We start from the raw sequence: 16,903 nt of genomic DNA on the forward strand, positions 1-16,903 counted from the left end.
AGCGCGGCAAGCTCGTCCCGCGCGTTGTATATACGAACCGTCGTGGATACGCTCGTGGTGCACGCACGTACGCTGATCTAGTCTCCCTCCCCCCCATGGATGCTTGGTGCAACACGTTCGTACGTAAGTATACGATTGTGTAAGGAGAATTGGCCGAGACCACGCTGACTCGTGTGTTGGTATTACATAGCGTATGTATGTATGTAAGTGTGTAGACGGCCAGAGACTTTGGATTTCTATCTCTGTCAGGTTAAAGAGGGATCTCTTCTCTCGCAATACCTTTCTAGAAGGCATTACATGATCGTACACTTGCTGCCCTGGACGGTGGATGCTGGATCCTGGTGCACACGCTGGATAACCGCGACGATCCGCTCGCGTATATCTTAAGATCGGTTTCATCGCGACCGTTCGTAAACGCCGTTTGTGTATTCTCACCTCGTTGAACGCGAGAGGAGATCGAGTTCCCCGCTTGTTCCACGACACGACAACACGAGGAACGTTTACGTACTTTCTATCGGGTTCGACGGCGCGGATTTCGTCGATCGGGAGTCGGATTCCCGTACGATGGAGAATTTCAGCACGGAAGTCTCTGACGATATCGAGATCGAGTTGTCGAGCAGTTGTTCAGTTTCCGTTCCGTTTTTTTGCGTTTGGGAATTAATGCTGTTTAATGTACGGTTACACGATCAGAAGCGTAATGCTACGAGGATGAAGGGAGAGAAGGGAAGAGAGGGGAAGAAAAAGGGAGACAAGAGGCCTCGACCGACGAAATTATGTATATTCCGGAAGAATGATTTTGGACGATGAATAATGGATAAGTGGCTGTCGCGTGTCCACCGTCATTATATTGCGGATCGGGAGGCATGGTACCGTGGCTCCTCGGCGAGAAATGCCATCGGCGCGGTTCGTCATTGAATTTCTGCCCCCGTATACGATGTTCCGCGTAATTCCCTGTGTCGAGTTATCGCGCGGGCCGAAGGGACGGCCGGTTAAATGGCAATAAATTATCAACGGTAACCGGGCCTCTGGCGAGCTTGAACTCCTTTCTAGTCGTGTCTCGTAGCGCTTGTTGCGCGTTATTCCGCGAAACGGAACATCGCAAAGAAACTTGTAGCGCCTAACGTCGACCGATTTTCACCGACGTTTTAAATACCTTCTAAATCGATTTACCGTAATGTGTTCCACGTTTACAAGCAGTAATATGGATGATAAAATTAATTTCCCCCTGGTAGAGAACCGCTCGATCGCGTTAGCCTAATTGCGATCAGCCGCGCTCGATCTCGAACATTTATTTGCACCCCCTGCGTCTCTCTCTCTTTCTCTATCTTTCTCTCTTTCTCCTGCTGTTCGCGGAAGAAAAACGAGCGTTCATTTAACGATCCCCGCGGCGATCGAAATTAAATTTTCGCGATCCTCCCGGCAGCCCTGATCTCTTCCACTCGTTACACCGGCGAGGTCAGCTCTGGCTTGAAAGAACCTGTACAGCCGAGAGAGACGATACGGCGCAACATCGGAGTCGCCTCTGGTTTCCCTCTCCGTCCGACCGTCTCCGCGAAGGCAGCCCCGCGATACCCGACGAAGTCGAGCTACGACGCTCGGATGGTAGCGTGCCAGTATGGTGCACCGTGGACCACGAACGGACGGATGGACGGACGGACAGCCAGTAGTAGTGGGATACTGCTGCGCCGGTGATGCTGCCTGGACCGCGTCTCACCGACTTCTCTATCTTTCTTCCTCTCGCGTATAATCCCCTTGGTCCCCTTGTATAAATGGTTGTTCGCGTCTCTTTCCCCCGTAGCCTCTCATCCTTCATCTTTTTCCCGTCTGCCTACCGCAGCCAGAGAGCAGTAGGTACTTATATCCTACTCCATCTCTTCGTTCGTTGGCGCGTTCGGTCTTCGTCTTCGACTGGCTTTACCTCTCGAGGGCCCCGAAGAGAAGTTAGCCGGCGGGCATCATGGTGGCTACACCGCTGGCTTCTCGCGTCTCTCGAAGCGCTCGCAACACACAGAGTGTGCCCCCCGAGGGTCAAGGAACTCCCTCGGGAACAGGTTCACCTCCTCCTCCTCCTCCTTCTTCCATCCATGCCGCGCTGTACTCCCTCTTCCCTCCTCCTATCGTTCCTTCTTCTCTTCGTGGCATGGCCCTCCCTCTCGCCCCCTTTCCACCTTCAGCCGCCCTATGCCCCCTCCGGTTCGTACCTTAGGGTTTTACTTATTTTCTCTTATTACCGGCTGGTGGGCATGTGGCCACGCTTAACGCACTCACACGCCTTACCTCGCGGAGTCATTGGTACACGTACGTGTGGTATATACACACGATGCGCGCGTTGGTCCAGCTCGGGGCCCGTCAGTCTTCCTCCGACCCCTCTTCTTCTTGGGAGCATCTTCTTCTCCGTCCTTCCCGCTGTTTTCTTCGAGCTGTTCCCTCTTCTCTCGGCTCTTCTTGGGTACTCCAATATGTGAGCACATTATTACAGCCGCAACAGAGGCAAGAGCAAGCGCACACGGGGCTTTTCAAGGGGGTTACACGGGACTGGGGGGTCTGTAAGGATGGGGCTAAAACCCAAGCGAAACGCACACGCGCTTCTGCCTGCCTGGAGAAAACGCGTGTGCGGTACACGCAAGGGTGTTTAGGTGCAGCCACCACTGTTCTCCGCTCTCATCGTCAGTTTCTTTTCTTCCTCTCTCTCTTTCACACATTCCCGTTGTATCTTCTTGTTCTCTTCTCCGCGTTTCTTGCCTCGCTTCTTCTTCGCTCTTCCTCATCCTTCTCCGTGCCACGCTGTCCCAGGCCTGCCTTTTCGTCAGATACCAGATTCCACCTGTGCTGCCTGTGATATCTTGCCCGTTGCTGCCGTGCTCATCTGCCTTGTCTTCGTTGTCTCCCCTCGTGTCGTGAGACCATCTCGGATTCGTTCACTTGGGGTGTTTCTACTCTTCCCTCTCCTGCCTGCTCGAGTATACACTGTCGAAATAAGAGAAATCGTTCCATAACGAGGATAATTTCGTCGTTCCTTCCATATCGAAGATTTTCTTTAAGGAGATACACGGTTTCTTCGGTTGTTTTAATTTCTTCGAGACGAAAATTTATTAACCCTCGTGACGATGGTTCTTTTCCCGATTTCTCTTCTGGTTTTACTTATCGAGATGCGTTTCCGTAGATGCGTTTCCTTGCTCATTTCCATTTCGATTATTCCCGTGGGTATTATTCGTGAGTCGGTTTACCGAAAGGCCTTCGCAAAATTAAGGCGTAATGGATACGCGACGGGATACAAACCGCGCGAGCGTATACGCTGAGGGATTTTAATGATCTTTCTTCAGGTATTCGTCGGCTGGCTATAGATACCAGATTCCAGCTGGGCCGCCGCCGCGCCGCTTGAAAATCCACTGCGTCTTCCCGTCGTCGTCATCGCTTCGCCGACCGAGAGCTTCTTGCCTCTGGCTTCTGCGTTTGATACACGCTGTCGCGAAATTACTATTCCCTGTTGACGTTCCTAAAGGAACTCCTACCGGTTATGTGACGGAAATACGCGCCACGTCTAGAACGTAACTCTTCTCGGTGTAAACAAATTTACATCGGGAAATTGACTCTAGGTTTGCAAAAAATGAATGAACCGAGAATTTACTTTAAATTTATTTCGTAGAAAATAACACTATGGACGCGAATTTTGTGGCCTAGGAAAACTCCAAAGAAAAGTTGGACACATTATCTGATAGCAATTTAGGAGGATCCTACACAATCACTGAAGAAGAGTTCCTTTTTGAAAAATTATTCGAATACAAAGCAAAATATGACTCTAACAGAGTAATGTCTCTTGTAAGATAAATATAAAATTTTGTAGGTTTGTTCAAAATGAAATGTCTGTAGATTTTATGAAATTTTCTACAATCGTTACTTGATAGAGTCAAGGAATCTCATCGTGTTTAATCTGTACATCTTTCACTGTACTTACAGTACTATTATTTATTATTAAAAGATTTGAGATTCGATTTCAGATTCATCTCTGTTTATTCATATCCTATTATCATTACAGTTATTATCTAAATCTAAAGACTGTCGCATGAAACAAATACAAAAAGTACAACCGTACAAATATGAGTAAACAAGCGTATCAGATTAATTTCGTTTGCTTCGCCTTAATTAACAAAACGACTTTATCAGGAAAAGTGGAAGAGATAAAAGACGAGAAAAATTACTCAGGACGGAGTGCTGGTTGATCGATTCCCGGGAGAATTTGCATGCGTATCACGAAGCATCGAGGAACCCGGTGTTCTTCCCGGTTCCGTTAACCACGAACACACGTCAGTTGTCCTTCTGACACGGCACGTTAATTGCTCCGGCTGAAATCGTGTACCCGTTACGTAGTCACGAATTAAAAATCGCATACCGCGCTGTGTTCGCCCGTCTTGCGCGTCGAAATCGCGTCGACTCTCGCTAAATCTAAACGGAGAACGCTTCCACCGTGGCCATGCAAATGTTCGTGGCAGGATGGTGCAATTAGTATCGGTTCGATGGCGGCGAACCATGCGAGAAACAAGAAAAAGGTAGCGAAATCTTATCGCGAATTCTTAGCCAGAATCGGCATCGTAAACTCGCACAATTAAAATCGAAGGACGAAGAAACGGCGAATTATTCATCGAATCGAAAGGCTCGAAAGAAAGCGAAAAAACGTCCGTTGCTTACGGCTTCTATCTTATTAAGTTACTCCAGCGGCTAACAACGTATTAATTCTCGTTCGAAAAGAGGCACAAAACGGTAAGAATAATAGCCCCGTGTATTCAGCCGTTGTTGAATCGTTAAACAGCGAGGACTAATAACACGTCGAGCCTTCTTCGAACGAGTGGACCCATCGAAGAATAAAGGGAAAAAACGGAGGAGAAAGAGAGAGATCCTTCCGCCATCAATAATGTATAATTTTTCTGCGCTGCTTATTGAACGCCTTTTCATCGATGCTCACGCGAGGACACCACGATTTCATGAATTAATAACCCGTGGCCTGGCTAAACATATTATTCAGTAAATTACACGTACCCGTGGCTCGCGCTAACTCGCGTCACGAAATGGGATACAATGCCGATTCCTTAGGTAATTACGTTCGTGCCTGTGAGACACGTTTCGATTGAAACGTGTTAAAAACGTTTGATAAGCGTTGTATCGCGTTGACGTATATGTACATCGCTAAGTACTTACTCTATAGGTATACATATAGAGTAAATTGCGATTCGAAGTAGAAAGACGAGACGGTTTCTATGCCTGGAAATAAAGTAATTAAGAATAAGAAAATTGCTTTGGAAGCTCCGTTCCTGTCAGACACACGTTTGAAAATCAACAGAGTATTTAAGTTTACCTTAATAAATTCAAAGTTGTAGGACTTCTCTTTCACAATCTTATAATTTTACTTTAAATAAGATAATCAAATGACTTTTCTATTGAATCAATTGTGCAGAAAGGTTATCTGATATTATGAATTTCACTACAGTCCACTTTGTTCTCTTTGTACAGCTGTTAAATAGCATCCAATTATCCTTTTGAGAGAGTATCATATATTGTTGTAATTTGTTTTTAAATGAATATGACGCACGTGACAAGTAATAATATGAATAGTCCACCTTACTTTTACTCGAGTTTGCTTTATTCTTTTCATTGCTTAAAATATGGTAGGGTCACAAGAGAAAGAAAACTCCCAACATAATATTATCATCCTTAATTTCTATTTCATATTAACTCATACAACCATACTCCTACCCCCATTGTAACACAATTTACGATCCACCGTGTATACACGACGAGTACCTGCTCTATGAGCCTCTAATTCGTCCTTTGAGAAGGCGCCTTTCAACCGTGGGGAAACGTGGAAGGAAGGATCCGCAGCCGGGTTCTCGTACCGTTAATTCACTGACGTTGTCAATAACGATCGAAGACGGGCGAAGATGTATAGATAGACGGCCGGATAAAGCGGAGATTTATCGTCGTGGTGGAGGCTCGGATCCTCGATAACCGAACCAAGAAAAATCGACTAGCGGACGCTGTTTAATGTTCGTCACCACGTAAAAAACCACACCGGAGCCTAACTCCAAAGTCGAGCGGTTTACTATTGGGTGGTCGTGTTGCGTTCGTTTTGCGGGCGTAATGCGCGACCACGACGCAAGACGATTTTGGGCGCGGCGGAGAAAAAACTTTGTAATTACACGGAGGATCCCGTGATTTTCTTTCTGGTTGTCTTGGTCGTTAAACGGGGCGGGTCAAGAACGTTTTGGCCCGTAATAATCGAATCATCGTCGATGATGTTCCGGTATGGATACATCGAGAATGCCGCGAACCGGCTGATCGTTCAATTTTCTGCAGGCTGACCAGTCATCGGGGTGACCAGCAACATCGAACAAACCACGAGCGTGTGGCTACGTTCGAGCCATGGTAAACCAGGCAGATAAAAGCAGGCTCGGTTAATTAATGGCAGAGAAAACGGGGCGAGATAAGCAGCGTAAAGAGGGTTTCGTGGTGCGTGCGTGATTTCGCGTGATGGTGGACCTCCTTCGTAGCACTGGCTCGAGCTTCGACGCGACACAAGCCAACGTGTATGCATATTGTGCTCGTTAAACGAAATAATCTAAGCCGAGATCGGAGTAAAAACTCGAGTAAGGACCTATCTAATCTGGCGCGACGGTCGTAGTGCCGCTGATCGGCATCCATGGGCTCGCTCAGCCTCGTCGGTCTCGAGGGTTCGATCATTAGGAACTCCCTTGCTCCGCCGTGGAGCGAGTCCCGAGATATTCTTCGTTATCTCACCGCTTCCAGAGACGTGCTCTCCTGACGCGTGGAAAGGAAAGAGGCATGGGAGAAAAGGGGTGGGATGGAAAGTCGATCAGCGAATTTTTAATTGAAGATTTAATGAGACTCGCCGGATTGACGTCGAAATCGCTCGTGCAATTCGGTAATGATTTTCGTGATATTGATGGGAACCTGATCGCGTGCTTGATTCGTTGTGGATTTATAAAGTGCATGGGAAGCTGATTTTGATAGTAGCACGGAGACGACCGCCTCGTGAAAACTTGGGCGGAGAGAGCTCGATTAATTCCTTGATAGCGATCTCCCGGCGAGGTTTACGGGACGAGAAGGTGATTCGATTTTTTCGGATCTGTGTTTCTGAGATGCAACTTTCTCTGGTAAGGTAGGGCGAGAAAATAAAATTCTTAATGAAAATTGGAAACTTTGTGGGTGCCGGCGTAGAAAGCAGCTAATAACTATAACGATGATGGCTGAGTATTTAATTAACCTCTGACTATGAGAAAAATAAAAAGAAAAGCACGCGATGAATGACGTGATTGAAAAAATGTAGACGAATGAAAATACAAATAAACGCAAACGCAACCAAGAAATGGAAAGAAAAAGAAATATGTGGAAAAACAAAAGTCATATTTCATTCTCGATTATTGCATTAGGTCACATTTCTTGAAATACCGATTATAATATTTTTACAGAAAATCTAACAAGAATATCGTCGTATAATATTATCAACACAAACCAAACAACATATTACCAACACTAATCTCTTAATTATAATTTAAAAACTCGACAAAATCTTCAAACCGTCAATTTTTGCTAATTCCAACGGTTACAGACAGCGAATATTCGATTCATGACACAAAAGAATTCAATTTATTGCCGTGACACATTCTTCCTCGAAGCGAGAAGAGAGGTGAAGAAAGAGCGTAGTATCCTTAATTCCAGGGAGCCAGCGATCGATCGATTTGGTGCGTCTCGTCGCCAGCTCGGTTCTTGTCTACTGATCGTTAGTTAAAATCCCATTAGTCCGAAAGATCGCCGGTTTTCTGGAGGAGCCGTCTGTCCGTGTCAGCGGTGTAGCTGCCACCGCCGTGATATATTGAGAGCGAGCGAACCCTGGCTTTTTAACGAGTAACCGAGTGTCCTACCCCGTGAGAGACGATTTTTGGGATGAGCAGAATCAACAGGTGTCCCTTCTACCTGTTTTCAGATTTTCGTGTTTCATCGAACTTCGTTTAACAGTTACAGAAGCAAATATGATTATCGAGGTTTGTCCACTTTCAAGAAAGATCGAAGGCGAGCTCCCTTTCACGTCTGGTATATCAACGATAAAATGATTTTTACGAATTTCTCTTTTCTATTTTGAAATACGGCTATGAATGATACATTTATTTGCATAGACAAAATAATTGAAAGCTAGAAAGGAAGGGAGAACGAAAGGAAGAATGGAAGAGTATTACTTTCAGTCTTACTGATCCCAGGATTTCAATAGGAATAACCTAATATTTGTCTGACAAGAATACAACCTACATGCACACTAGGAAATTTTAAATTTGTTTTTCCATATCTCGATCATGATTTTTAACTATAAACGATCACCGTATCTTGTTCGAGGTTCCTACGAATTTTTAGCTATTAAAATACTTTAAATATTAAGTAATTAAAGCAACTAAATATTAGGTTGTCCCAAAGGTTTCTATCTTTTTATAAGGAATTTTGTTCCAATAGAACAAAATGGATCATACATAATTCAATAAAACAATATAAAACAAAAAATGTTATGCATCTGTTATTTCCTTATAAACATTTTATAATATAAAATAATATAATAAAGAAAATTTTGGGGCAACTTAATATATCCAATAATTGTTACAAAGGTTAATTAAAACCCTGTCTCATTGCATGGGTCGGTATTACCTTTTACTATAATTTTATCTTGTTAATTTGTATATTTTAAATAAGCTATTAAATTTATCTTCTCTCTACATTTTTAAAATTGCGAAATTTGAGTTTCGTTTCATTTTAATTCATACAAATGATTTCATTCAGAAATTTACCTAACAATTAACGAGAGGTCGAACCGCAGTAAAAAGAAAGCGAAGAGAAAGCGAATCCACAGGAAGAAGCGAAAGCAAGACTAACGCCGGACACCAATGGCCAGACACCCACTTTGAGGTATTGGGTGTTCCAGTCACTAAATAGAAACACTTGTCCCATCAATTACGCAAGTTCATTCGGAAAATTGACCATTTATCCTCCCGAAACGTCCTTTGTGAAAATTTAGGAAGACCTTTTAGATACGCACGATAGGTTATTAATGACTTTTGGCCCTCCTTCGTTAAGGCTCGGTGAATCTTTGGTTTAAGGAACCCAGGAAGATCGTACTTGATAAAGGATTACGGTTGGGACTCTCAGTTTGACGACGCGACGAAGTATAGATGGTCAGATTAACGAGCGAAATTTGAGAGTCCATAGAGCCATTCTACGATCGTTCGAAAGACCTTAAGGAATGTTTCAGGTATTCTTTTTCTATCTTCTAATAGACGAGCGTACATATCGAGGCACGAGGCATAAATTCCAAAAATATTTCGAATATCCTGTCACACGCATGTTGTAATATTATAGAATTCCACTTTTGAACTTCGTTTGTTAAAATGAAATTTTACTGTTCGATTAATTTACTTCTATCGATCGATTCCATTTACCTAAGCTTGAAATCTTATTACTCGAAGAAGCAATCAGAAATAGTAACAAAATGTTAATCTTCGATGATTAAATAAATGCATATATACAGTATAATTGTATAATCTTTATCTCCTGTCGAGTTATAGAACATACAAGTGAAGAACTTAAAAAGAAATTAAAAAGATTCCCTTATCTTAAAATGTTCTACGGTAAAAAATTTATCGAAGTACCGGAAATCGTTACTTATGTTAGTAGTAATAATTTTTAGATGTAAATCGTGGCTAAAAAATGAAAAATCGCGTGATCCATAGAAGCAAAGAACTTGAAGGGAAATTTAAAAATTCCTTTATCTTCAAATGTTCTACGGTAAAAGACCTATCGGAGTGCAGGAAATTGCTATTGATATTCGCAGCAATAATTTTAAATTAGTAGCAAAATTGCTACAGGATTCAATGTGGATATAATCAGAGAAATGATTGCAAGTTCTTCGACAATAATCATCTGTACTTGCACACACGTAGAACATTGCGAAGTAGCGAAGATAGTAGTGAACACGTTAAATACCCGGAGCAGTTAACACAGTCACAAACGTACATAATAAACGCCCTGGAATACACCTGTTAATTACGACCAGAATTTCCAAGGGCCAAAGGGAAGCTGCTGAAAGCAAATCGTGCGTACATCCTGCGACACAAGGGCGCCATCGTCGGAATCCCGCAGATCCTTAAGAAATTCCCGGAATGTCTGCGCGTGGAAAAGTCGAGATATACACACGCCGCACCAACGAATTCCAGGCAGTTAATAAGCTTAGAATAAGCAGCTCGAATCTCGATGATATTATTTATAGGAGGAAGCGTGGTCGTTCGACCGCGTCATTTTCACTCCAATTGCGTTTCGTGATCCCGAACTCGAATCGATAATGAACTCTTGCGGATTTTTCGTCGCTATATACCCCAGAGAATCGTCTCGAATATCGCGCGTATAAATTATAACGACGGTCGAACACGGATCAGTACGTAATTGACGGAAAAATTATTACCGTTTCCAGATTAAAATCGTGAAACGGCGGCAGGATGGGTTCGAGCGGTATTGAAATTTCTTGAGGTAAACGCGAAGTGTTAGAGCGTTGCTCGCGGGAGAAACGTCGCGATTGCTAGCGAAGATTGCCGTAATCAAGGCTGGTAAACCGAGCTGGCCTGTTAAACCGAGTTTTGTTAGTCGGTGTTTAACGCGGCTCGAGTCAGAACGTTTGGCACCTCGTTCTCTCGTTTCGCTATAAATTCTCCCGCTGGTTTATTGAAATACAGGAGACCGCTGATTAGTCGGGATATCGTGATTAATTCGCGGAATTACAATTGTAAAATGGGCTCGCATGACGTCCAGGCGTGTACGCTCGAGCCGCGGGAAAGAACACGGGAAACGTTTGTTTGTTCTTGCTGCAAACTTTTTCCTGGATTTCAAAAATATTGTTACTTATGGTTCAATGATTCTTGAACTGAATCGCAACCATGGCGTGATGATAAATTGCTTTTAATTTGTTGCAGTGCGTATTGGAATTTTAGTCTCAGATAAATCGGCGAGACGCTATTGATTTATTGAATTACGATTAAATGAAAAGTAAAATTAAAAGTCTCGCTTCTTACTAGAATCAAGTTGCACGCAGTAGTAGAATTTTGCGTGTTGAATACAGATTTCACTAGGGATGAAACAATTAAGTACAGATGCAATTATTGTTATTAATTATTGACAATAACAAGTATCAATCTGGTTCTTTAACCGTTCTTCTTCCAAGTGCATTAAATTTCTAAATAGACATTATATGGTGAAAGAAAATATGCAACAACTACTATGACGCAAAGTAAATTCGCCTAAATTGTCGAATAGAAAGCTTGTTGTGATGTAGCTGCCTATTCTGTACTCACCCTATTTGGGAGTCACAAAAAGAAATGTCACAGTTTCAAGTCTCAAAAGTCTTCAAACGAAGATTTTATTCGAACTTATTTAAAATTACACATAACTAATATTCTACAAACATATTTTCCTCAAATCCATTTTAAACCACTAGAAATCCCTACAATTGTACATATAATAATTTTGGAAAGAAAGCTACTAATTAATATGTGTAACTAGACATATCAAATCTAACAACTAGTAGTCCATATCCACCGAAGTCTTTCATCCTGGCACCGGATTCTCGTATCTTCATACGATTTTTCGAATCCGGGAAAGTGCATGGATGGGAGAAAAATCGGCTGACATCGATGACGCCTAAATTTCGTCGAGGACACAAAGCCCGATTCTTATGAATGCCTTTCGGGTACGTGAATGGCGTATGTATCGGCCCAATGGCGACTGGCATCAAGTACCAATCAAAGAATCCCATTAAATTGCAGGAATTTCTTGCCAACCGGCTCCTCTCTTCTCCTTTTCCCTCCCCCGCTCTTTCTCGATCGGTTGCACTCGCTGCGCCGGCGAACTTACTCGCGCGCTCCCTCGCGCGCACACCAACACTGCCGTCAGTTTTATTACTGCTGCGTGTAAGTTTTCAGAAATAATACCGTGGCAAAACTGAATACGTACATATATAGGATGTCTCAGAAAGTTGATACTAAACTTCAGAACCAAGCAGTGCTTGAAACAAGCAAACGAGTCTTGATAAACGCGTGTCTAAATATTAATTTCGCAGTTATAAAACGTTTTGAAGTACGAGCTTGTAACAGTCCAAGAGGCTTTATTGCGCGAAGAAGCTTTCGGAGATCAGAACAATTCCAAGCACTCGGTCAGCATTACGTTTGATAAGATAGGTTGATAAGATGAGTGTGGAAAGTCGAAATTAGATCGTATTTTTCATCAGTTTCATCAAGAATCTATGAGAATTCAGATATAATCTGTCGAAGAGTAGCGTACATGAAGAGATTGTTAGCTATATGTATCACTATACGAAGAATCATGAGACTACCAGTTGGTGTCTTCTTACCACGTAACAATTCTAGGTAACTCTGAAACTAATGATATTTGGTTCCATGTACACTCCTGCTGAAAAAACTTACGGCATGTTTCACTTTTAATAAAACTTCAGTACTTTTGTAGATTATCAATTTTAAGCTATATACACGTTATTGTATACATTTTAATACACTAGCACTCTATATACTGCAATATATACACAGTATATATAATTAGATATTTTCTGAGTCATATACAGTGTCAAGGTAGATGATATTCACAGGAACATCGTTTAACAATTATTTTACTGTCTTCAGTTCTAAAGTAAATATAACAACTGTGCCAAGATCTTTGAGCGAGGATGTAGATCTTATTGCTTGTTTCTACTACCATCACATGCTTCTGAATTTTTGCACCAACTTTCTGAAGCGCCATGTATGGAACGTTTGTATGGAACGCGCGAATAGCGACGAAATAAAGGAGTCGAGTACATTCCTCCGCTTGCTGGTTCCTTTTCGGAACGTTTAACAAGTATATGCTTTAATAAAGATAAGGAGAAACATCGAGCTTATCGGCTTGCTCGATGCTGCGGAATAGTCGCCGTGTTGCGTGAACCTCGGGTATCCGAGAACGGTGGCGATTAAACGCGTGAAAATACAGAAAAAAATCGTTGCACCTCGTTGGTGAGAAGCGTTCCATTACGCGGGCGATATTTTAGCGGGGAATGCTCGGAGTAATAAAGTCGAACGTTCCGTATCCCGACGTTTCGCGTGTTAAACGAACGCTGCCCTTGCGTGCAGACGGGTGTAACCCTTTTTGCGTGAATGGCCGCTATATGAAGAAGCACGTAATGTATCGGAGAGAATGTATCGAGCACGGGTATTTAATTACAAGGACACGTCTTTGCGACTGCTAATAGGCACAGGAAAAACAACCCTTGCGAATGAATTATCTTAAATCGGCTTCGTATACCTTATTATGAATCGCATTGATTATTTCTTATAGTTCTGGTCCGATTTCTTGTTAGAAACGACGATTTTGAGACAGATTACTATTGGTGTTCTCGAGAGAGGTTTTTTTTTTTATAACTGTGAATTGTAGCTAACTTGTGAATTGAAATAGATTGGACCGTTCGTCAATGAAGATTCTCCTATTGGTAGTTTATAGCAACGTTGATTTTCTGTACGTGTAGTTAGTAATTTCTCGAGTACACCGGAGGGAATATTTTAGGAACGACGATTCTGCAATTCAGTTTTCCTTCTATTCTACCACCGCTCATTTCACTTTTTATACTCTTCCGCACATTCTGATTTCTACCTCCCCCTGCGCTACTATTTTTCACTTCACGCAGTCATCCCAATTTTTTAAGCAAACTAGACTAGATTTTCTATCAACGACGTTCACAGTTACTTCGTTCGTAGGATTATATAATCCGTTTATTTACTAAGTCGGTTAACTCCGCAAAGCAAAATGCAGGCAGAATTGATAGTATAAGATAGACATCAATACCGTTTAATAAAAGTGTTCTATATGAATATACATTAAAACTGAAAAATTTCAACAAACGGAGCTAGCTGTCTTGGGCGGCTCATATATTATTCCGAAGATTAATTTTATAGAATTATATTATCGGCATAATAATGGAACGTACTTCTATCATGATAGAAACGTTCCGATCGAAGTAGCAAATATAGCTTCATTAGCGTGCACAGCGACAGCACATTCAACTTTCAAACAGTTCTCCTTGAATCTGAAAAACGGAGAAACGTTCGAAGGCGGTTAGCTAGAGGTGGTCGTGGACATCAATGACAATCGCGAGAAAGCCACGTACGAATAAAAGGCAAAGGGGGGTCGTCAGAGCATTATTCGTGACGTCTAGACGTTTGCATTGACGCGACAGTCGTCAGGATCCGTACGCCTCCTCGTCCCATCCCCGTTTCTCTTCTTCTTCTTGTCTTTCTTTCTCCTTTCTCTCTCTTTCTCCGGTTCTCCATTCAATGGACCGCTCTTCAGGGTCTTACGGTGGTACTCACGCAAAACGCCGCCACGTGACGGGCATCCGGATCGTCGATGACCGATGGAGATTCCTCCCCGTGTCCCGAACAGGATCGACGAGTAATTGCTTTGGTGGAGCACGGGACACGGTGCATTGGCCCACGCAAATCTGGTCTTTGTCCTCCCTGGGGAGGCCATCGGGACGTGGACAAGCTCGGCTACCTTCGGTTTCAAGCTTGTGACTCTGTTTCTACGCGATGAGACAGGGTGTTGAACTTGAAACTCTTGGAATTGTACAACCATGGTGGGCGAGATAGGGTTTTCAGAGTTTTCTAGAGTTTGTTTGATATACAGGAGAATATTACAGCAATAATTTCTATTTACAATTACGCTTGGAATTTTTGGAATTCTATTGTGATACCATGATACTAATTTTAGGGTAACGAATAATATTTCTGATTACGGTACAGATTTTGTTTTATGTACGTGGAAACTTCAAATTGGTGGTTTTATTTGTAAAGTAGTTTGAAGCTTCTGGAATTGTATTTGCGATAGTAATTTCAAGGTAAAGAACAATGTTTCTGGTTGCAATAATAATATGAAATGTCTGGTTACAATGAGGTTCTTGAATTTCATGTTTCGTATATAATGGAGTCTCCATTTGGTAATTTTAACCAGATTTTTGAACCGTTTGAGTTGTAACGTGATAATAATAAGAGGTTAAAAAAGAAGTTTCCGATTGTCGATTAATGGCGATTGAAAAATAGTTTCCTACGTTCTAAAGAAATGGTAATAATAATGGGATTCCTTGATTTTGCTCTGCCATCAGTTAGGTCTAGCAATCGAATTTACGATTTGGATTTTCGATATTAAATTCGTTCAGCTTCAGAGTTATGAAAATGTTCATACGTCGGTATCTCGAATATCTAGCCAGCGAGCATATGCAAGAAAATATAAATACACCTCACCACTCCACAAACACTCGCGCTTAACCGTTTGCGGCTTAACAGGCTTCTCCTGTTTCACGTCTTGCAACCTGACTTACTCATTCCAACACCTGAAACATCTACACGTGTACTTTCTAATGCCACAAACCGATACTTTACACCGCTAAACGTTGTCGTTAAAGCAACTTCAAAAAAAAAGGAATTATGCACATACATTATATTTCATCGGACGATTCGAGTTTCCTGGACCACGACTTTTCCTTCGACTTTGCTTGCTATCAGCCATTAGCTATGGATCGTTTAGCAGACCAAAATGAATCCTCAAGGAGATGTTAGAGTTGTAAAGCAACGGGAAAACGAAAGTTTCGTAAAACATCTTCGACAAATTGTTGATTGAACAATTGTAATTTGAATTGTTTGGTTTTATACCATACGATACGGAACTGATATATTAAATGGGATTTTCCAGAGTATTTCGTTATTACATTAAACATTAATAATCGTGCTTCGTAATTAGGAAGTTTAAAATTACAGGAATTCAGGGAATACGGATACTTGAGAAATATCCCAATAAGAAGTAAGATTCTTGAAAAATATTCGATAAATAAATACGATTAATCTTCAATTTCTAGAGATGTACTGCATAAAAAAGAAGAAGAAGAAATCGAGATTTTTATCGGTAAGGATTTTTTCCACGCCTTTAGGATCTACGTATTGATCTGGTGGATTAATCTACGGTTAGTCTGGTTGAAAAGTAATGATCGATGATAGCGAACCATGTCGGGCGTTATCCGCGATCAATGTCAAGATACCGATCGTGGCTCATCGCGATTTTCAATAACGACCGAGCATGATGCAAATGCCACGGCTACGTAATAGAGGCACGCATAATACGCGGTGGGATAATCACGTTATCCTGCGCGAGAGAGCAGAAAGTGTGTCTCGAGCTTTGGTTAGAGTACCAGTGATCACAAGGATCCCATCTGTTCACGATCCCCGCTGTCGGATCTAATCGTTCGACTCCGAGAACAGATGAAAGGAAACGGCACGAGGCCGTTGTTGCTCGCGTTCACGGTCGTTTCGATTGCGGATAGATTAACCCTTTCAGCGGTGGGATTCCGTTCTGGAAGGAATTCGTCGTAAATGCTACTAGTGGTGTTGCATGCGCTGAAATTTGTATGGTATCGATTATCTCGTTGAAGCGTAATTTGGAATAAATCTAGAGTTTAGAAATACTTCGGGGTGAGATCTGTGGCAAATGTGATTGTTGGAAGGTCCTTATGATGACGATTTTTCGTTGAGATACGATTTGAAACAAGTATGGGAACACATTTTTAAAATGTAGAGAACTTTACGAAGGAATTTATGGCGAATGCTATTAACGAATAGCGGTTTTCAGATTTATGTGGAATTGAGTGTGTTAGGTATGAATAATTTAGAATAAATCCAGAGTTTAGATATTCTTTATGCAAAGATTCGTGGTAAATATATTATTGGTGGTGGAGCATTTAGTCTGAGATCTACACGGCATCTGCCACTCATGG

This window comes from Bombus bifarius, unplaced genomic scaffold (genome assembly GCF_011952205.1).
Source record: "Bombus bifarius isolate JDL3187 unplaced genomic scaffold, Bbif_JDL3187 scf7180000008379, whole genome shotgun sequence".
In the NCBI taxonomy this organism is placed as follows: Eukaryota; Metazoa; Arthropoda; class Insecta; order Hymenoptera; family Apidae; genus Bombus; species Bombus bifarius.